Genomic DNA, 22,346 nt, shown 5'->3' on the forward strand with positions numbered 1-22,346 from the left:
GGGGGGGAGAGTTTGAAAATGGGACCTTTAGTACCGGTTCGTGCCATAAACCGGTACTAATGCCTCAAAGCCCATTAGTCCCGGTTGGTGGCACCAACCGGGACTAAAGGTCTAACCTACTAATGGGCATCGCACCCTTTAGTCCCGGTTCGTGGCACGAACCGGGACTAAAGGGCCCAGGTGAACCGGGACTAATGCCTTAGCCGCACGGACCGGGATAAATGCTCACATTAGTCCCGGTTCGTGACTGAACCGGGACTAATGTGAAAACTGCCCTGTGACCAAAGCCCTGTTTTCTACTAGTGTGCCCTCTCGTCGTACGCAGCCGGACGAGCTGCGGAGAGGAATACTCGGAGAAGAGCAGCACCGCGTTTACGTGGACGATGTAAGGCACCTTATTGGCGGGGATCCAAGTTGCTTGGCGGTGTAGTAGTATGGAGGCTTGTATCAGCGGTGGAAGGATGTAGAGTGTGGGAGAAAAGAGCGGAAATTGGGCGGCGAGCGACAGAGGATGGAAGAAGAGAGTGTTGGATTTTGGCGTGGAAACAGTGTGGGTTGCTACAAAAGCGCGGGCTCGGCCTTCCTTTTGGGTGGGCTGAGGGGGGGGGGGGGCAGAGAGCTATGTTTCGCGTGTCCGGATTCCTGCAAAAAAAAACCACGTTTAGTTCCGGTTCGCGGGAGAAAACACATCCGGACAGCTCAGGGGACCGATACAGGTCCGCGTTGGATGGTGCGATCCACACGGATGCGGGCGGTTTGAAGGTCCACGCTAGAGATGCCCTTAGCCCTTCTATTGATTTCGACACTTCTCACAGCTAGTAGATCCTCTGCCAACTCCAATGCTTCTTTCTTTAAATCCAACAGTACGATTTATCCAGCGAATTGTTTGAAGAACGGGGGATATACAGTCACATGAATAGTAGGCAAAAAAGAAGCCCTGCACCCATCACGTCCATTGCATGAAAAAAAACTTATAGCATCACGTCGTCCTTGGAAGGAAGACGACTATACAAGTTGAGTAGCAGGTTGGTCCTGCCCCGGAACGACGGCGGCCGGAGGAAGTATAGCACCATCACCATGGCAACCACTGGGAATGGCGTAAGTACAGTACGGCGGCCAGCACCGGCAAGAGCGTGATGAAGACGGCCGTCAACCTGGGGTCGTGCCAGCGCTCTCCCTGTGTAGCCTCTCTGGGGTCGAGCAAGAGGAGCACTGAGTGCACCGCGCTCTCCGTGCGTAGCCAGGTAGCCAGTCATCATCTGCACCATGCCGGCGATGCCCCTATGTCAATCATACCTCTGCCTCTCATCCGGTTTCGACGTTGGGGACGTGTCAAACTCCTGATCTAGCTTGTCGGGGTACATCTGACCCCAGTACCACCACAGCACCGCATCTATGTTCACGAACGTGTTGAGCTCCTCGACCGGGTGCGCGAGCTCCATGTGCGGCGGGTGCCGTAGCCGCCAACAATAGTTCCACGCCGCAATCATGATCAATCATAGGAACACGATGGGCAGGATCAACTCCGGGTTGCGCACCAGCTTCAGAAACACCGCGTGCCCCAAAATCGTCGTCAGTGGGTTCTTCCACTTGCAGATACCGTCGAACCATTTGGCCACGGTGACAACACTCGAGAAGAGCGCGGTGATCCGGCAGATGTATGCCTTGCTTCCACGAAGGCTAAACATGTGGGAATCGTCCTTCAGAAGGCTAAACAAGTGTTGCCAATATTTTTGGTCATTGGTTGGACGGTATTTCAAATAGGTTCAAAACACTATTAAGGATGGGAGCGTATGCCTTACTATGGTCGCTTTGGCTATATAGAAATGATTTTGTTTTTAATGACAAAAATGCTTCTCTTTTGCAGCCTATTTTTCGTTGTACGCACTCGTTTTGTATGTGGTCTATGGTATAATGAGCGGAGGTCCAACCGCTGTTCAAGGCGATGTGTACGCGGTTGGAGCAGGTGGCTACGGAGGTTTTTACCCAACATGGGTGGCAGCATAACCTCCGGATCGGTCCATCTCACCTTTCGACATAGGCACAGTGTCGGTCTATAGGACTCTACTATTGCCGATTTGTCGGTTTTTGTTTTTTTTTTTCTAATTGTCAGACTTTTGGTGTTAGGCTGTGTTCATCCTAATTATGCAGAGGCCGGGTGTTGCTCATAATGCTTTGTATCCACTTGATGTTACATTTTTGAGTTAATAAAATCGCCCTTTATCAAAGAAAAAGCATTTACTCCACCGCCTGGCGGGTCGGACTTGTCCAGCCGCGGCCAGCATCTACATCGCCAGGATGGGTGTGGTGTATCTTCCGCAGTAGAGGACTAGGCTGTAGCCTAGTGGCAAGGGTCGCAGTGGCGAATCCTGTGCCCACGGTTCAACTCCCGTCAGGGCGAATTTGTGGCGCCTCACCTGGATGAGCTTCTTCTATTAAAATATGTTTTGAGTGCTAGTGCCCATGTATCTTTTTTTAGCGGTTTGGCGTACATGCCTAGCATTTTGGCCCACGAAATTGCAGGTGAACCGGACGGCAAGGTGGAGCTCCCCCATCTTTTTCAGCCCCGACGGTTTGAGCGTGTACACGCGGTCTCTCTCTAATGTCGCGAGCCGGACGCGCACCTTGCCGATCCTCTGGTCCTCGGCTGGTCTGACTGCATGACCGCGGTGGATGTGGTTGCTGTCCAAGACGGCGACGGTGATGACGGTGCTGAGGTCGAATACATCACAGGTGTACGGCTCGTTCCACTGTGGTGCAGCGGTGCCCAGCAGCGTGCGCGTGCGCACCCACTTGGCAACGCAGTAGGGGTTCTTGCTGCCGACCATGCCGCGCGCGCTGAGGATGCCCACCTCCAGCACGCCTATGGCACTCTTTCGGAGGTTTTTCGCTGCCGGCTGCAGGTCGCTGCTGTAGTGCATCCGCTCGTCTAGCACGTTGGTACACCATCTCCAGGCTCATCTTCAGGTGTATCCTGCTGGCGAACGTCTTGGACGACTCCCGGTTCTTGGTCCCGATCGTGACGTCCACCGTCATCCCGAGCAAGCGCGACAGATTGAACCATTTCGACGGCACTGACTTGACCATGTCGTTGGGCGGCACGTACAGCGACGCTACGGGGACGATGATGCGTCCGATGGGCTCGTCTCTTCCGGGGCCGACCCTGGGGGAGTAGTAGACCTGGGAGCGCGTTTTGGCGAGAGCCTCTCGTGACACCGAGTACGCTTGGCCTCATCCGCCTGGGTACCGACCCAGACGGCGAGCATGATCTCGCTGAGGCTCTGCCATGGTGGAACTTCTGGCCATGGGCGTCGGAGAGGCTGTACCACTGCGGCGCCAACGGGCTGTCGGGCGGGAGGCGGCAGGGGATGTTGGACGTTTCGAAGGGGATGCGGCCGATGAACTTGTCGCTGCTGATGTCCTGCTTAGAGAGGTTTGGCAATGCAACTCATGATGGTACTGATGGGGTGCACGTGCACGTATATAAAGATTAAAATGTGGGCCTCAACCTCACATTACTAGAAAAATGCTTATACGTAGAAGTTTAGCAGCGGCGTTTGTTTGGGCCACCACGCTACTGATAATTTGCAGTAGCGTTGGGTATAAAGCGTGCTACTGGTATGTCTTAGCAATAGCGTTTGTTAGCACGTGTCGCGCTGCTGTTACGTGGGCCGCAGGGCCAAAACGAAAGCCCACTTAGCTGTAACGTTGGCTGTCCACCGGCGCTACAGCTAGTGGGCTTAGTAGTAGCACCGGCCGTACGCAGCTCTACTACTACACCAAAAGAAAACCCCGCACGGCCCCCCGCACCCTCACTTCGATCGATCCAAGCGCCCGACACCGCCGCGGTTAGGGTTCCATCCGACGCCGCCACCGTGCGCCACCTCCCGCCACCGCAGGTAATGCTCCTCTCCCCTCTTGCCGCCCCGATCTGTCGCCGCCCGCACGCTCTCGCCGGCCGCCTACCTACTCCCCCTGCTTCCCCACTATCCCGGCCGCCGCCCCACTCCGGCCCGCTCGGGTCCTCACTGCCCGATGCCGAGAGAGACGTTGAGAGCCCCGCTGCTCTAGTGTAGTATAGTGTGGGCTACCGATGCTCACAGTAGTTGGAGAGGAACCCTAACCACGGAAGACAACGACGAGGCCGATGGTTTAGAAGTTTGTTGACCGATCCAAGATTTTAGGGATTATAGCTAGCTGTTCTCACTGGAATACTACAAAATTTACAAGGTCTCACTCTCGGCGGCTCCTGCTATCGATGCTCTGCTTTGGTTGTGGTTTTTGTGTTCCTCACAGTAGTTGTTTTTTGATGCTATATTGAAGTTCGTGTACCACTGTTTTTTGATTGGGTTAATTCTAGCATCTCTAGATCCTACTGTTAGTATCACATATAAACCTGAATACATTCAGTTTGGCTTGGGTGGAGATATCTTGTGGTTCAGTTTAGGTTAGGTGGCATAACACATTTGTGTGGTTTGGTCTGGTTTAGTTTCTTAAATTTGTCACGTGGGTTCAGGTTGGGTATGGTTAAGTTACCCAACCATTGCCAGATTTAATCACATAGGATCCTCATGGAATCTGTTGCTAACCTCATATCATCTTATATGTTACTAGATCTTAGGATTATAATTGTCCATCATATGGTAGTTTTTGTTATATGTAATGTCCTCACACTGCTGAATCTAATAAGTTTTGATTTTTTTATATATATGCACAAGATAAACAACAAAGATTGAAAACAGTAGCATGGGAGTTCTTGTTATATGTAATGTCTCACACTGCAGTTCTCATTAGCCTTTGTGGCTGTTTTTTTATATGCACAAGATAAACCTGAATATTCTGTTTTTCGATTAAGATCGATGCATTGAGAACTTTATGTTACTGTTTTTCTTTCCTGTGAAGTGGATCATTCATCCTTGCTCATATTGCTTTAGGAAAATGGCGCCACCACCACCACCACCATGTTGACTGTGCAAGTCAAGGTGCGCCAGCAGCCTTGCAACTGGCACGTTGTTCGACATCTACTTCCAGCCGAGTTCTCTTCATGTGGTGTTAACAAATTATATGAAACTTGTAACAACTATTTTGTTTTTAGTGTTATTGGCATTAATGCATTGTGTATATATCATTTTGCTTTTTCATCCCATGCAATGTGAGGTTGAAATTCAATAAGCTGACCGAAGACGCTGTGACCTTTGAGGCTATATGACTACCTAGTGGACTGCTATATATGTGTGTGTGGCTGTATGACTACCTAGTGGACTGCTATATATGTGTGTGGCTGTATGACTACCTAGTAGACTACTTATCAACTATTATTATATGCTACTGTATGAACCATATATGAGTACCTATAATGTTTAATGATATTGTATGACTATATATGAGTATCTGGTATTGTGGTTAATGATATTGTTATTTGGTATATGTGAAATTGCAGTTTATTGAAATGGGTACTGTTCTAGAACAATAGAATGTAGACAAAAAATGTTGAAAGATACAGCAGCAGCGCGGAGAAAGGAAAAGCGCTACAGCTACTTAATAGTAGTGCGTGACAGGAGAGCGCTACTGATACAGTTACTAGTAGTAGCGCTGGGTTAGACTGCACTACTACTACCAGTTAGCTGTAGCGTCGTATGCACTACTACTACTACCAGTTAGCTGTAGCGCCGTAGTAGTAGCATGGCTACCCGTGCTACTGATAGCATTACACCCCGCGCCACTACTAGGGTTTTCCCTAGTAGTGTCAACTATACAAAGACTAGGAGGTGGGCCAGGATATACACACATACATGCAACACATATGTTCAACACCCCCCCCCCCTCCCCCCCGCAGTCGAATCGAAGTGTCGCCGGAGACGCAAAGACTGGACCAAAACTCCTCAAAGACGGGAATAGGCAATCTCTTAGTCATCACATCAGCAAACTGTTGCGTCGTCGGAACGTGGAGAACCAAAACACGGCCAAGTGCTACCTGCTCACCAACGAAGTGAATATCGAGCTCAATATGCTTCGTACGACGATGATGCACCGGGTTGGCGGAGAGGTAGACCGCGCTGATGTTGTCGCAGTAGACAAGGGTGGCCTTGTGAACATCACAAAACAACTCTTGGAGCAGCTGACGAAGCCAAGAGCATTCCGCAACGGCATTAGCCATTGCCCGATACTCTGCCTCGGCACTCGAGCGGGAGACCGTGGGCTGCCGTTTGGACGACAAAGAGATCAGCGAGGGCCCAAGGTAGACGCAATAGCCTGAAGTAGAGCGATGGGTGTCGGGGTAGCCTGTCCAGTCTGCGTCAGAGTAGGCGACAAGATCGGTGGAGGCGGAGGCCGTCAGAGTGAGTCCCAAGGACATAGTGTCGTATGTAATGGAGGACACGCTTCATCAAGGCCCAATGAGAGTCACGCGGGGAGTGCATATGGAGGCACACCTGCTGAACAGCATACTGCAGGTCCGGACGTGTCAGCGTCAGGTACTGCAAGGCACCAACAATGGAGCAATAAAACACTGCATCGGACGCGGGAGACCCTTCCAAGGCGGAGACCTTGGCCTTTGTGTCGACGGGAGTGGCTGCCGGCTTATAGTTAAGCATACCGGCACACTCGAGAAGCTTCAGAAGTTGATGCACAATCCACTTGTTGGCCAAATAGATGACTTGACTTGGACAAACTGTGCTCCACTCATGAAGCTACGACAAACTGAGTAATCTGGACAGCGAGGCACTGAAAGTCTGACGACTCTTGGCAGATAAAGCATGTGTGCCAACTTGCCACATTAAGCAGTAATAACTAGTACGGCAACTGATCAATTAAATGATAACAGGAAGAACATCTAGATACTCATGACAGATGAATGTCTCAGACGAATGAAGGACTTTTTTGCATCTTTTTTTTTGCGGGGAAGGACATTATTGCATCCAGGATGGTAAACCTTGGGGCAGTTCCTGAAAGATAACAATAGGTATAAATATATCTGATGAATATGTTGGGACTCTGAACAGGGTGAGAATCCGACGCCGGCGAACCTGTAATCGCAGAAGCGGAGAGTGCCACCGTCCTTGCACGAGAAGAAGACTTCATCGCCACCCTCCTCGAAGGACTTGTAGAGGTCATCCACCACTACAGGAAACAACTACTTTGCCGTCTGCCATGGCGGACGGCAAAGGCTCGAAAGGCGGACGGCAAAGACCTTTGCCGTCAGCCGCGGACGGCAAAAGGCTCCGGCAAAGAAGGCTACGGTAAACAGTTGCTTTGCCGTCTGCTTCCTGGCGGCGGACGGCAAAGGCTCTTTGCCGTTTGCGGCGGACGGCAAAGAGGGCGGACGGCAATATTTGCGCTGTCAGTCCGTTAAGTGGCTAACGGCAGACCTTTGCCGTCCGCCGCAGACGGCAAAGAGCCTTTGGTCTTTGCCGTCCGCCTTATGATGTCATCTACACGTCACTAGATGGCAGGTTCTTTGCCGTCTGCCACTGATGGCAAAGTGCAGGTTCTTTGCCGTCTGCCACGGACGGCAAAGTCTTTGCCGTCTGCCACTGTAGGCAAACTGACCAAATGGGTCAGCTCCCAGGAAGCACAGTTGGCTGCCACGTGGCTTCTTTGCCGTCCGCGGCAGACGGCAAAGGCTCTTTGCCGTCGGTGGCAGACGGCAAAGAGCCTGCATATTGTCTGTTTTTTCTGTTTTTTATTAAATCCCACAATTTGCAGCACATATCACATATATAAGTTTCATATCCAGCACATATCCAACACATATCTAGCACATAAGTTTCATATCACATATCACATCAGTTTCATCCATACACATTGTTCATACATAAGGAAGTTCCATCCATACACATTGTTCCATCCATATATATATTACAATGCAAAGTGTCATGAAGATAGCAAGCTAGATACAATGCAAAGTTTCATCAAAGGAAAAGCAAGCACTCCATCATAGCAAGCTAGCTTCCATCAAGTGAATGAAATCTGCAAAATGGTAAATAAGAAAGTTAGAAATAGGTGACTAGAACAAGAAGAAGACTAGAACAAGAAGTATATGTCATTTATGAGCTAACTTAGGTGAAATGGATCATATATGAGCTAACTAAGTTGAAATGGGTTGTTTATGAGCTAACTTAGTTGAAATGGATCATTTATGAGCTAACTTAGTTGAAATGGGTCGTTTATGAGCTAACTAAGGTGAAGGGCATCGTTTTTGAGCTAAGTAAGGTGAAATGGGTCATTTTGGAGCTAACCTAGTTGAAATGGATCGTTTTTGAGCTAACTTAGTTGAAATGCATCGTTTTTAGGTAACTAAGGTGAAATGGATCGTTTTTTAGCTCACTTAGGTCAAATGGATCGTTTTTGAGCTAACTTAGTTGAAATGGATCGTTTTTTAGCTAACTTTGTTGAAATGGATCATTTTTGAGCTAATTTAGTTGAAATGGATCATTTTTTAGCTAACTTAGGTGAAATGGATCATTTATGAGCTAATTTAGTTGAAATGGATCTTTTTGAGCTAACTTAGGTGAAATGGATCATTTAAGAGCTAATTTAGGTGAAATGGATCGTTTTTTAGCTCACTTAGGTCAAATGGATCGTTTATGAGCTAAATTAGTTGAAATGGATCGTTTATGAGATAACCTAGGTAAGATGGGTCATTTTGGAGTTAACCTAGGTGAAATGGGCCATTTTAAAGCTAACGTAGGTAAAATGGATCATTTAGGAGCTCATGTAGGTAAAATGGGTCATTTTTGAGCTAACTTGGATGAACTGCATCATTTATAAGCTAACCTAGGTAAAATGGGTCATTTTGGAGGAAAATAAGCTAACTCTAGGTCATTATGGTAAGCATATTGGAGGAAATAAAGCTAAGTCTAGGTCTTTATGCATTTGTTAAGCAAAACACTAGAGAAACTTACCGTGATCAGGGAGGTGTAGGAGCGGGGTGGCTAGTGCCGCTACCTGGAGAAGGATCGTGCGATGCGTTTCTGGAGTTAAGCTGCACCAAAGATCATTTCCAATGTCTCGTTAGCATTACGACACTCAAATGTTAAGACTACCAAGTAATGTCCATTCAAACTAAACTCACCGTGCTCCCAGGAGCAATCACTGGCATCGGCGGAGCGGGCTGACCGGACTTCTCGCACACAGACTGCACATTTGGTTTTCAGAACAGAGTCATACTAGTTAGTAATGAGACTCAAATGTTAAGACTAGCAAGTAATCTGCAGAAGAAACTTACCACAAGGAGCTCGTACATGGCCCTTGCCTGCATGTCATTCCGTGCCCTCTCCTCCTCCATCATCTTTCTCGTCCTCTCCTCCATCTCCCGCTGCCTCTCCGCCGCCTCCGCCAGAAGTTTCTCCGTTCTATCTCTCTCAGTCTGTATAGCAGCCTGCAACACCACTCACATGACCATTTGTAATCATTGATGGAAGCGCACACAATGTAATGGAGAAAGATAACTGAGTACGTATCACTAACCTTGATGGCGAGTTGCACTGGCCGTTCACGAGGCCTTATCTCAGGAGCGGAGCTCGACTGGCGCGCCTTGATCTCCGGGAGAGTGCTAGGACAACGGATAAGTCCATCTCGAATGGCTATGGAGCCATGGGACCTCCCGCCACCAGATATCATCACCAGCTCTGGATCAATGGGACCCTGGCTCGGGTTAAAGTCCTCCCCTTTCCTCGCCTTCCCCTCATCTCTATATCTCACGAGCTTGTTGTGGGAGGAGATGTTGGTGAAGTTGTTTGCATCATCGAGGTCAGACTGAGAGAAAGCCTTGACTTTCTTGTAAGAGCCAGTGTGGGCCATGGCATACAGGTCGTACACCTCTGGCACCTTATCCGCCTTATTGTGGCGTGCCTGAAAGAGAGAAACAATGAAAATTAGTAATTAAAGGGCTCAAGCTAGCATGATGAATGAATTGCATGAATCATGAAGCAAACCACATACCCAGTTGCGCCCGAACTGATATAAGTTGGAGCTGCCTTGATGGTGTGGCACACCTTCCATTTGGGCACGTTTGTCCTTGGCCTGGTTGTGGAGGGCTAGCCATTCTTGTGAGCACCACTCATCGACCAACACCTCCCAACAATCCATCCGATCCGCACACCATCTCGGAGGCGCCTAAGTTAGCAAATAGAAACTTGAGCGCTACGGCTAAGAATTACTAAATGAAGGAACTTAAGTAGAAGGCCTTAAGAATTACCTTCATGTACTGCTCCTTACTCAGGAACTTATCGCGGCACGCCGGCTTGGTCTTCTTGATACCACGCAAGGCGTAGTAGTCTCGAACAGCCTGCACCCGAGCCTCGTGCCGTAAGTTCTGGAGTAGGCGCTTGCAGACGTTCTGGATAACATTTGCGCAGTCCTCCTCGTATCCCTCCTCACACCTTTAGAATGTCTGCAATCAAATGAGACAATATTGATTAGTACAATTAATAACTAGCTAGTTGAAGATTTTGAAATGTGTAAAGGAGAAATTACCCAGAACGTCCTGATCACCATGTCTGCCCTCGTGTCGCACACGACACCGTCGATAATGACATCCGGCGGGGCCGGGGCAGCCACGTAGTGCTCCCAGCTCAACCCAAGCTCTGGAAGCCGACCCTCACCAGGCAACGTGACAAACCCCGGGAAGTTTTGCCGGCAAAGAACTCCAAGGACGGAGTTGGGCCGGCGGACACTATGATGGTGGTCCCAACCCCTGCAGCATGACAAGGCCAACGCATTAGTTATTTGAAGAAACGTGAATGCAGAAGGTACAAAAATATTAAATGCACTTACGTACCTCTCCCCATCAGGGAAGATCAACCACCTCTGCTCGCGGGTCGCCGGCACGGACGGGAGCCGTGTAGCACCACGCAGGTACACGGTGCCACCCTCCTCCTCAAGATCAGTCGGCTCCCCGCCATCATCAGCATGGCCACTCGGCTCCTCGGGCTGATCCGGCCAGGTACCCCATCCGGACGTGTGCTCCTCCGGGGTCTCGTGGGCCGAACTCTCGTGGGCCAAAGGCCAGTCGACCCGAGGCTCGTGGGCCCAAGACCCGTGGACCGGAGGCTCGTGGACCGGAGTCCGTGTAGCCTCCTCCTCGGACGAGTCCACCCTAGCAGTCACGTGCTCGGGTGAAACAGCTGGGGGTGGCGGCGAGGAAGGCGCCCTAGCAGTCACCCTACCTCCTCTCCCGCGACCACGTGCCCCACCTCCTCTCTTCCTACCTCGTCCCCTGCTGGGCACCGCGGTGGACGAAGAAGGGCCCGGCGGTGTGGACATACTGTCCAGCAACGCTCGGCGAAGAGGTACGTCTGGAATCGATTTGTAGACTTTCGGTCGGCCATAGACATCAGGAACATCTAAATGGGTGCTTTGGTTGATTTCAACTAGCCCTATATGTTCATGAGTTCTTCTAGTCTCCTTCGGCTGAAACCAATAACATTTGAAGACTACGACATTCGGTGGGTTTTCACCATAGAATAGAAGTTCATAAATTGCTTCAACTCTCCCATAATACTCGGTACCTCCTTCGCCGATAGCAGATACACAACAATTTGTAGACTTTCGGTCGGCCATAGATAGCTCTTTTCCATAGGTACGAAAGCGATACCCGTTGATGTCGTATTTGTCAAATGAACGGACCTTATAGTCAAAACCATTAGCGACTTGTCTCAATTCGGCGTCCATAGACTCTGAATTAGCCTACAAGTTTAATATGAAAGGATTGTTGCATTACGCACAAATTAGCGAATGAAACCGGGATAGCCGCCTACAAATTAGCCTACAAGTCTAATAGAAATTACCGTTTGTTTGAACCAAGAGATGAAACCGGGATAGCCGCCACCTTGCTTTGCGAGAAGCTCATACTCTTCGACAGAATCCGTTTGGATCACCGCTCCATACGAGAATAAGGCGACGTATCGACTGTATGAAATATCCAGGAATAAGAGCAGTTCAAAGGAAATAGAAGTTGCGAAACTATGTACCGAGAACTTACTCGATGTACGGCCGCACTTCTATCAGGTTGTTGAAGATATACAACGAAATGGTCCGCCATTGTTCGTTATCCAAAGATACTGGATTTGAAACACTGGCTGGTGCGAGATTCCCTTTGAATAGGCTGAGGTTGGATCCACCCTTTTTAGGGTCGTCAGCATTGTACCGAGGCTTCGGATTATGCAAATGACGATTTTTGGCTTCGTAGTGTGCTGTCACGAAGTTTGCCGCCTCCTCAGTGATGAATGCCTCAGCCATCGATGCTTCAATTCTACGTTTATTTTTACATTTTTGTCGAAGCGTCTTCTGCATCCTCTCAGTTGGGTAGCACCAACGATTTTGCACGGGCCCCCCCAATCTTGCCTCGGTCGGGAGATGCAAAATCAAATGTTGCATTGGATTAAAGAAGCCCGGTGGAAAGATCTTCTCTAACTTGCAGATCAACTCCGGCGCCAACTCTTCCATTTCTTCTAGCACGCCAGGCGATAGTTCTTTCGCACAAAGAACACGGAAGAAATAGCTGAGTTCTGCCAGTACTAGCCATTCATCCTCAGGGATGAAGCCACGCAACATCACCGGCATTACCCGCTCAATCCATATGTGCCAATCATGACTCTTGAGACCAAATATCTTCAATTTATCAAGACTGGCTCCCCTCTGTAGATTCGCTGCATACCCATCGGGGAACATCAACTGCATTTTCACCCACAAGATAATTTCCCTCATAGCCGGCCTTCCAAGATTGAACCATGCCTTTGGCTTCGTCCAGTTCTGCTTTCCTTTCGGTTCTTTCATGTTTTGTAACGGCATATCACATAGCGCCTCCAGATCGACTCTAGCCTTAGTATTATCCTTTGACTTCCCATCTATGCCGAACAATGTACCAAAAAGTGCCTCGGCGATATTCTTCTCAGTGTGCATCACGTCGATGTTGTGTGGGCAAAGGAGGTCTTTGAAGTAAGGCAGATCCCATAAGCATGTTTTGTGAGTCCAGGCGTGCTTAGAATTATACCCCTTGAAGTACCCTGGACGCTCGGGATCTGGCTCGAGAGCGTTTAACTGATCCAGGGTCTGTTGGCCTGTCAATGCATGTGGTGCAGAGTTTTTGACAACTCTACCTCTGATGAAGTTCTTCTTGTCTTTCCTGAACTTATGGCGAGGATTCAGGAACTCTCTATGCATGTCGAAGCAAGAAAACTTGCGACCGGCCTGAAGCCAACGAAACTCAAGAGCTCCCTTGCATGTGGGGCACGGGAACCTTCCATGCACACACCAGCCAACGAATAGCGCATACGCCGGCAAGTCATGCGTCGAGTACATGTACCAGACACGCATTATGAAGTTCCATTTGCTATAGGCATCGTATGTCTTGAACCCATTATCCCAGGCTTCTTGCAATTCGTCCTTAAGCGGTTGCATGTACACATTCATATTTTTCCCCGGATAGTTGGGCCCTGGAGTTATCAACGTCAGGAAAATGTTCTTTCTTTGCATAATCTGTCCGGGGGGGAGATTGAGTGGAAAGACAAATACGGGCCAACAACTATATTGGGCTGCCGTCATACCAAACACACTGAACCCAGCCGTGCTGATGCCGACTCGAGGATGCCTCGGATCTGCCGCTTTGTCACCATGTAATTCATCAAACTTTTTCCACGCAACACCATCCGATGTGTGTACAATCATCAGATTCCCATCTGCATCTAGTTCGGTTCTTTTGCCCATTTTGTGCCATGTCATCTGTCTGGCCGTCTCTTCGACCATGAAAAGACGTTGAAGTCTTGGTACGATTGGCATATACCGAAGAACACTAACGGGGATTTTGGTCTGTGTCTTCTCACCCATACCGTTGTCTACCACAACATACCTGGAAGACTTGCAAATGGGACAACAGTTCAAGTCCGCATAGTCAAGCCTAAACAAGACACATCCTTTCTCACAGGCATGTATCTTATCATAGGGCATCTTCAGTGCACGGAGGATTTTGTCCGACTGGTACAGGTTTGCAGGCATTACATGGCCTTTGGGTAGAAAGCGTCCAAATACTGTCATCATTGCATCGTAGCATTCTCTGCCCAAGTTGAACTGAGCCTTCAGAGCCATTACTTGTGAGATGGCATCCAACTGACAAAGCTCAGTGTGCTCATGGAGCGGACGTTTTGAAGACTCCAACATTTCATTGAAGGCCTTTGCAGATTCCTCCATCTCCTCGTCCGAATCCCGAGCATCATCAAAGTCTTGCACCATGTTTTCCATACCGGTACCATGCTCGTCGGTGCGACGACGATCCACCTCAGCTCGGTCACGTTGGGCAGACTCACCATGAAATGTCCACACCGTATAATCGGGCGTAAAACCACTCTTCTGCAGGTGTTTGCCCATTTCAGCCTCTGTCCTCTTTTCCCAATTGCCGCACCGTAAACAGGGGCACCAGGTTTTCCTCTGGCCATTTGCAAATGCGGCTCGCACAAACCCCTTGGTTTTTGTGAACCATTCAGTGCTCCATTTGTTCTGACCAGTGTGACCGGTGTACATCCACGCACGATCACTCATCTTGACTTTCAGAGCTACTAGACAGACAACAAATATATATATAATTCACCATGTATGTATTCATCAGTTGATCTACTTTGTCAATTTTATTACGTCCATGCAACCTACACTCTAATAGGTAATGATAGGTCCTAATCCCACCCGAGTATGTTTAGATTGGGTTCATTTTCCCATGCTATGCCCCGGATCCTACGCAAAATTTCGGCAGCACCTCCCCGCTGTTCTGCTGATACACGTCTCTGCAATAAACAGAGAGGATGTATACCCGGAGAACAACAGGGGAGGCACTGACGAAATTTATGCGTCGGATCCGGAGCAAAGCATATGGGAAAACGAACCCAATCTAAACATACACGGGCTGTCCATGGAGAGCGTTGGACAATTCGAAAGAATCAAGGTTATAAATATGCAAATGCATGCATATTTATAACTATGACGCTTTCGAACGGGAGACACATATTGGTTACGCATACTGATGATTCAAGACACATATATATCTAGCTATCAAGTTTCATCGGAATAGATCAAATAATTAATGGGGGAGGAGGACATGTCATTTGTGCTCACCCACGAATGAAGGGGCAGAGCTCGTCAAACGCACGGCGAGGTCGTCGAACACCAAACCTCGCAGCGATGAAACAACTGCACATTTAAAACTACCCGATCAACACAATTATATATGATGTTTTTCATAACAAAATCGAAAGATATATGACCTAACTAATAATTCACAAATATATGACCCCGTCGGCTTCTAGAAGGCCAAAGAACACCTTTTCGGGGTCGGGGTCTCGGGGTCGGGGTGTCGGGTCGGGGTGCCGGGTCGGGGTCGGGGTGCCGTGTCGGTGTCGGGGTCGGGGTGTCGGGTCAGGCTCGGGGTCGGGGTGTCGGGGTCGGGGTCGGGGTCGGGGTCGGGGTCTCGGGGTCGGGTTGTCGGGGTGTCGGGGGTGTCGTGTCGGGGGTCGGGGTGTCGTGTCGGTCTCGGGGTGCCGTGTCGGGGTCGGGGTGTCGTGTCGGTCTCGGGGTGCCGTGTCGGGGTCGGGGTCTCGGGGGTCGGGGTGTCGGGGTGTCGGGGGTGTCGTGTCGGGGTCGGGGTGTCGTGTCGGTCTCGGGGTGCCGTGTTGGGGTCGGGGTGTCGTGTCGGTCTCGGGGTGCCGTGTCGGGGTCGGGGTCTCGGGGTCGGGTGTCGGGTCGGGGTGCCGGGTCGGGGTCGGGGTGTCGTGTCAGTGTCGGGGTCGGGGTGTCGGGTCAGGCTCGGGGTCGGGGTGGCGGGGTCGGGGTCGGGGTCGGGGTCGGGGTCTCGGGGTCGGGGTGTCGGGGGTGTCGTGTCGGGGGTCGGGGTGTCGTGTCGGTCTCGGGGTGCCGTGTCGGGGTCGGGGTGTCGTGTCAGTCTCGGGGTGCCGTGTCGGGGTCGGGGTGCTGTTTCGGGGTCGGGGCTTCGGGGTGTCTCCTCCTCCTCTTCTTCTTCTTCTTCTTCTTCTTCTTCTTCTTCTTCTTCTTCTTCTTCTTTCTCCTCCTCCTCTTCTTCTTCTTCTTCTTCTTCTTCTTCTTCTCCTCCTCCTCCTCCTCCTCCTCCTCCTCCTCCTCCTCTTCTTCTTCTTCTTCTTCTTCTTCTTCTTCTTCCCCCTTCTACTTAACCTAAACCTAAACTAACCTAAACTAAAAACCTAAACTAATTAAAACTAAACTATTTAAACTAATTAAACCTAAACTTAAACAGAAAAAAAACAAAAAAACAGAAAAAAAAACAAAAAACAGAAGAAAAAAAAGGGAGGAGGGGCTCACTGTGGGGGGCGGCAATGGGTCGGGGAGGGGCCGGCGACGGAGGGCCGGGCCGGGGCGGTGGAGGAGGCGGGGCGGCGGGGGCCCGGCCGGCGGGGGGCCGGGGCGGGGCGGTGGAGGAGGCGGGGCGGCGGGGGGCCGGGGCGGCGGGGGGATGGGGGCGGGGGGCCAGGACGGGGCAGTGGAGGAGGCGGCGGGGGGCGCGGGGCGGCGGGGGGCCGTGGCGGCGGTGGGGCGCGGGCGGCGGGGGGCCGGGGCGGGGGGGCGACGGGGCGGTGGGGCGGCGGGGAGCCGGGGTGGCGGGGCGACGGGGCGGCGGGGCCGACGGGGCGGCGGCGCGCGGCGGGCGGCGTCGTGGGAGGAGAGAGACGGCGAGGGAGAGGGAAGAAGTGAGTAACGGGCGGGGGGTACGGGCCGTTAGGTAGTAGGCTCTTTGCCGTCCGCCCCGCTTTGCCGTCCGCTTTTTTGCCTCTTTGCCGTCTGCTAGCGGACGGCAAAGAGGTGGCCCGTTAAGTTTTTCAAAAACGGGCGGGGGGTGGGGGCCACCTCACTCTTTGCCGTCCGCTGGCTGACGGCAAAGAGCTGGCAGACGGCAAAGAGCTTCTTTGCCGTCTGCCCTTTCTTTGCCGTCTGCTTTTGGGTAGCTGAGGGCAAAGAGCTTCTTTGCCGTCAGCTAGCAGACGGCAAAGAGCTGGCAGATGGCAAATTAGCTGATTCCAGTAGTGCACCCCCTTGTTATCCGGCGCCGGCTCACTCCGGCCTCCACCCTCGCCCCTACGGCTCGTCATCCTGCCCTTAGGCTTACCCATCCCACAGCGAGATGGGGGTCGATTGAAGTTTTGGGGATCGATTGTGAGGATTAGGCGACTCCAGGTCGTGAGGATTGTGGGTGGGGGTGGGAGTTAAGTTCCCGAGGACGGTAATTACACCGACGGTGGTTTCAATGGCGCGAAACCTGAGGCCTGTTCAACACGCAAATGGGCATGTTACGTTTTTTTAGGATTAATGCCGCACTTTATTCAACTAAAACGAGTCTGGGACCTCATCAGAGATCACCTCAAGCACAAAGTCTGATGGCACCATAAGCCACACCATGTCGGAGTTCATGGCCGAGCACCACCGCCGGCGGCCGTCGCTCTCCATCATCGACGGGAATGGGCTACCAGCCAGTTTCGTCATCCTCTGTGACGCTGCTGCCGCTGGAGCCACCAGCTAGCACATGCTCTTCCACTGGCCACTTCAGTCGCAAGGAGCAGAGGAGAGCTAGCTAGTTTGACCACCGTTTCCCTTCCCCACGATACCTCACGGGGAGTTCCCCACGATGCCTCCTCTCCCACGCTCCTTCCCCTTCTGCCTCTCTCATGTCGCTGCCGCCCCCATCTCCTCCCGCACTTTCCGTCGCTGAGCTCGAGCTGCAGAGTTGCGCCAGTGCTTGACCGGAGAAACGCGGCCCATCGCTGGTGCCAGTGTTGTGCATCCCTCCCCCTCAGCCCTCACACGAGGGTCAGCGCCACCACAAGATCACCTCGCTACTTGTACTCCGCCTTCCCTCGTCGATGATCCACAAAGAGAACACAGGCCACCACTCGGCGTACTCAACAAGAAGAGCATGGTTCACCACTCAGTGTCGTGGATACGCTGCTACTTCCCTCACCTCGGCTCCTCCCGATCCCTTTGGCCCTCCCTGCACCCCGCTAGTGCGCCAGCGGCTAGCCCGTTCACCCAAGTCAACGTCAGCGATCCTCATCCCCACATCCTCCATCCCTGCACCTCGTATTTGTTTAAAAAGCAACAGGCACAACATTGTGAAGGATATAGGGGTAGAGAAGTACGGAGCTGGCAGCACAGAGGACGATGATGGCAGATCCATTTGGTGATGATGGTGGGATTTGAGCCGTCAGTTGATGTCTACCACGTAACTTTCTTCTTGTAGACGTTGTTGGGCCTCCAAGTGCAGAAGTTTGTAGGACAGTAGCAAATTTCCCTCAAGTGTATGACCTAAGGTTTATCAATCCGTGGGAGGCGTAGGATGAAGATGGTCTCTCTCAAACAACCCTGCAACCAAATCACAAAGAGTCTCTTGTGTCCCCAACACAACCAATACAATGGTATATTGTATAGGTGCATTACTTCGGCGAAGAGATCGTGATACAAGTGCAATATGGATAGTAGATATAGGTTTTTGTACTCTGAAAATATAAAAACAGCAAGGTAACTAATGATAAAAGTGAGCGTAAACGGTATTGCAATGCTAGGAAACAAGGCCTAGGGTTCATACTTTCACTAGTGCAAGTTCTCTCAACAATAATAACATAATTGGATCATATAACTATCCCTCAACATGCAACAAAGAGTTACTCCAAAGTCACTAATAGCGGAGAACAAACGAAGAGATTATGGTAGGGTACGAAACCACCTCAAAGTTACTCTTTCGGATCGATCTATTCAAGAGTTCGTAGTAAAATAACACGAAGCTATTCTTTCCGTTCGATCTATCATAGAGTTCGTACTAGAATAACACCTTAAGACACAAATCAACCAAAACCCTAATGTCACCTAGATACTCCAATGTCACATGAAGTATCCGTGGGTATGATTATACGGTATGCATCACACAATCTCAGATTCATCTATTCAACCAACATAAAAAACTTCAAAGAGTGCCCCAAAGTTGCTACCGGAGAGTAAAGACGAAAACGTGTGCCAACCCCTATGCATAAGTTCACGAGGTCACGGAACTCGCAAGTTGATCACCAAAACATACATCAAGTGGATCATGTGAATATCCCATTGTCACCACAGATAAGCACATGCAAGACATACATCAAGTGTTCTCAAATCCTTAAAGACTCAATCCGATAAGATAACTTCAAAGGGAAAACTCAATCCATTACAAGAGAGTAGAGGGGGGAGAAACATCATAAGATCCAACTATAATAGCAAAGCTCGCGGTACATCAAGATAGTGCCAAATCAAGAACACGAGAGAGAGAGAGAGAGAGATCAAACACATAGCTACTGGTACATACCCTCAGGCCCAAGGGTGAACTACTCCCTCCTCGTCATGGAGATCGCCGGGATGATGAACATGGCCACCAGTGAGGGATCCCCCCTCCGGCAGGGTGCCGGAACAGGGTCCCAATTGGTTTTTCGTGGCTACAGAGGCTTGCGGCGGTGGAACTCCCCGTCTAGGTTTATTTCTTGGGGTTTCTGTATTTATAGGAATTTTTGGCGTAGGTCTCACGTCAGGGGGTCTCCGAGTTGTCCACAAGGCAGGGGCCCACACCCAGGGGGGTGGGCGCCCCCCACCCTCGTGGGCAGCCCGGGACTCTTCTGGCCCAACTCTTTCACTCCGGGGGCTTCTTTTGGTCTATAAAAAATCATCAAAAATTGGCAGGTCAATTGGACTCCGTTTGGTTTTCCTTTTTTGCAATACTCAAAAACAAGGAAAAACAGAAACTGGCACTGGGCTCTAGGTTAATAGGTTAGTCCCAAAAATCATATAAAATAGCATATAAATACATATAAAACGTCCTAGATGGATAATATAATAGCATGGAACAATAAAAAATTATAGATACGTTGGAGACATATCATCAGTGTACCTTCCTAGACTTCTTGGCAGATCCATTTGGTGGATTAACACTATCCAGGTTACTGCCCCGCTTTCTGTTCATACTGGGATTAGCAAGCTTGGAATGCATGACGGCGTGAAGCTGTTAATTTTGAAAAGATACTATGTGAATTTGGATTTGTGCATTATCAAGTTTAAGTCTCTCTCTCTCATACCTGTTCATTATCTTGTGATCTTGCCTTCACCTAAAAGCTATGTATTTGTTTAAAAAGCAACAGGCACCTAAAAGCTACAATATTTGTTTAAAAAGCAATAGGAACATAAACGCAACGGAATACTATTGAAAAACTACAGGCGTTTAAAAGTAACGGAATAAAATTCAAAAGCTACAGGATCCTAAAAGTAATAGGAACCTAAAAGCAACTGAGTACAAAACAAAGGAAACAGAAACGTAAAAGCAACAGAGTACACTACAAAGGAAACTAGAACCTAAAAGCAATGGAGTACAATACAAAGGAAACATGAACCTAAAAGCAACGGAGTACAAAGTGGTGGTTGCGGCGACGGAGGGATGCAGTACGCCGTCACCGGACACTGCAGTCCAGAAGTATGTCACCGGGATCCTCCTCCTCCTTGGCAAACATGTCATTGGAAGAGAAGGTGGCACCGGTTGTTGATACGTCTCCATCGTATCTAGTTTTCCAAATACTTTTGCCCTTGTTTTGGACTCTAACTTGCATGATTTGAATGGAACTAAGCCGGACTGATGCTGTTTTCAGCACTTTCCATGATGTTATTTATGTGCAGAAACAAAAGTTCTCGGAATGACCTGAAACTCCATGGAACATCTATTCGGAAAATATTAAAAATACTAGAAGAAAAAACCACGTCAGGGGGCCCACACCCTGTCCACAAGGGTGGGGGCGCGCCTGCCCCCCTGGGCGCGCCCCTACCTCGTGGGCCCCCTGACGCTCCACCGACCTCAACTCCAATTCCATATATTCACTTTCGGGGAGAAAAAAATCAGAGAGAAGGATTCATCGTGTTTTACGATACGGAGCCGCCGCCAAGCCCTAAAACCTCTTCGGAGGGCTGATCTGGAGTCCGTTCGGGGCTCCGGAGAGGGGGATTCGTCGCCGTCGTCATCATCAACCATCCTCCATCACCAATTTCATGATGCTCACCGCCGTGCATGAGTAATTCCGTCGTAGGCTTGCTCGACGGTGATGGGTTGGATGAGATCTATCATGTAATCGAGTTAGTTTTGTTAGGGTTTGATCCCTAGTATCCACTATGTTCTGAGATTGATGTTGCTATGACTTTGCTATGCTTAATGCTTGTCACTAGGGCCCGAGTGCCATGATTTCAGATCTGAACCTGTTATGTTTTCATGAATATATGTGAGTTCTTGATCCTATCTTGCAAGTCTATAGTCACCTACTATGTGTTATGATCCGGCAACCCCGAAGTGACAATAATCGGGACCACTCCCGGTGATGACCATAGTTTGAGGAGTTCATGTATTCACTATGTGTTAATGCTTTGTTCCGGTACTCTATTAAAAGGAGGCCTTAATATCCCTTAGTTTCCGCTAGGACCCCACTGCCACGGGAGGGTAGGACAAAAGATGTCATGCAAGTTCTTTTCCATAAGCACGTATGACTATATTCGGAATACATGCCTACATTACATTGATGAATTGGAGCTAGTTCTGTGTCACCCTATGTTATGATTGTTACATGATGAACCGCATCCAGCATAATTCTCCACCGACGAGCTTTTCACATATTGTTCTTTGCTTATTTACTTTTCCGTTGCTACTGTTACAATCACTACAAAACACCAAAAATATTACTTTTGTTGCCGTTACCACTACTATCATATTACTTTGCTACTAAATACTTTGCTGCAGATATTAAGTTATCCAGGTGTGGTTGAATTGACAACTCAACTGCTAATACTTGAGAATATTCTTTGGCTCCCCTTGTGTCGAATCAATAAATTTGGGTTGAATACTCTACCCTCGAAAACTGCTGCGATCCCCTATACTTGTGGGTTACCAAGACTATTTTCTGGCGCCGTTGCCGGGGAGCATAGCTCTATTCTTTGAGTCACTTGGGATTTATATCTGCTGGTCACTACGAAGAACTTGAAAGACGCTAAGACAACAATTTATCCCTCAACTACGAGGGGAGGTAAGGAACTGCCATCTAGCTCTGCACTTGATTCACCTTCTATTTTGAGTAAGCTTGCGACACCTAAACCTGCTTCTGCTATTCGTTCTGATATGTCGCATGTTATTGATGATGCCACTTATGCTATGCATGATACTTATGATGGAATTGCGTCTATGCCTGATACTACTGTGCCACTTGGTGAATTTCTTGATGAACAAATTGCTAGGGCTAGAGAGAAAGAAATTATTGAAACTGATTATATTGATGAAAGTGATGATG

The 22,346-nt window shown here is 49.6% G+C and overlaps 1 pseudogene; it reads right to left on the minus strand.

The window, feature by feature from the left end:
* Positions 1-971: 971 nt before the first annotated feature.
* Positions 972-6,593, minus strand: LOC123056206 (FT-interacting protein 4-like; annotated as a pseudogene).
* Positions 6,594-22,346: the final 15,753 nt, after the last annotated feature.

The sequence above is a fragment of the Triticum aestivum genome, chromosome 2D (genome assembly GCF_018294505.1).
Source record: "Triticum aestivum cultivar Chinese Spring chromosome 2D, IWGSC CS RefSeq v2.1, whole genome shotgun sequence".
NCBI lineage: Eukaryota > Viridiplantae > Streptophyta > Magnoliopsida > Poales > Poaceae > Triticum > Triticum aestivum.